The sequence below is a fragment of the Aptenodytes forsteri genome, unplaced genomic scaffold (assembly GCF_000699145.1).
Source record: "Aptenodytes forsteri isolate BGI_AS27 unplaced genomic scaffold, ASM69914v1 Scaffold55, whole genome shotgun sequence".
In the NCBI taxonomy this organism is placed as follows: Eukaryota; Metazoa; Chordata; class Aves; order Sphenisciformes; family Spheniscidae; genus Aptenodytes; species Aptenodytes forsteri.
In genome coordinates, this window is record NW_008796063.1 from 9512226 (window position 1) to 9512502 (window position 277).

The 277-nt window shown below is 69.7% G+C and overlaps 1 protein-coding gene across 1 annotated transcript in view; it reads right to left on the reverse strand.

Annotated features, from left to right (window-relative positions):
- Nucleotides 1-277, reverse strand: part of SREBF1 (sterol regulatory element binding transcription factor 1) — an 8866-nt gene that overhangs the window by 6857 nt on the left and 1732 nt on the right. The gene's annotated exons all lie outside the window — the stretch shown is intronic.

Sequence of the window (277 nt, forward strand, 5' to 3'; positions counted from 1 at the left end):
TGCCCCGGCCGCACCTCCGAAGGGGCCCCCAAAGTTCCGGGGGTCCCCGGGCTGGCTCCATGCTGCCCACCCCACAGCTCAGCGCTTTGGGGACGGATCCCCATAACCCAGGGGCAAAATTCCCCGAGAGCCCAGGAATCTGCCGTGCCCTGCTCCTCACAGCCTCCCAGGCACCCCGCCAGCAGGGAAACTGAGGCATGGTGCTCGCAATCGGGGTGCCGGGGCCTGGCCACCAGCGGTCAGAGGTTTGCAGCCCGGTTTGGGGGTGGCAGGGCGG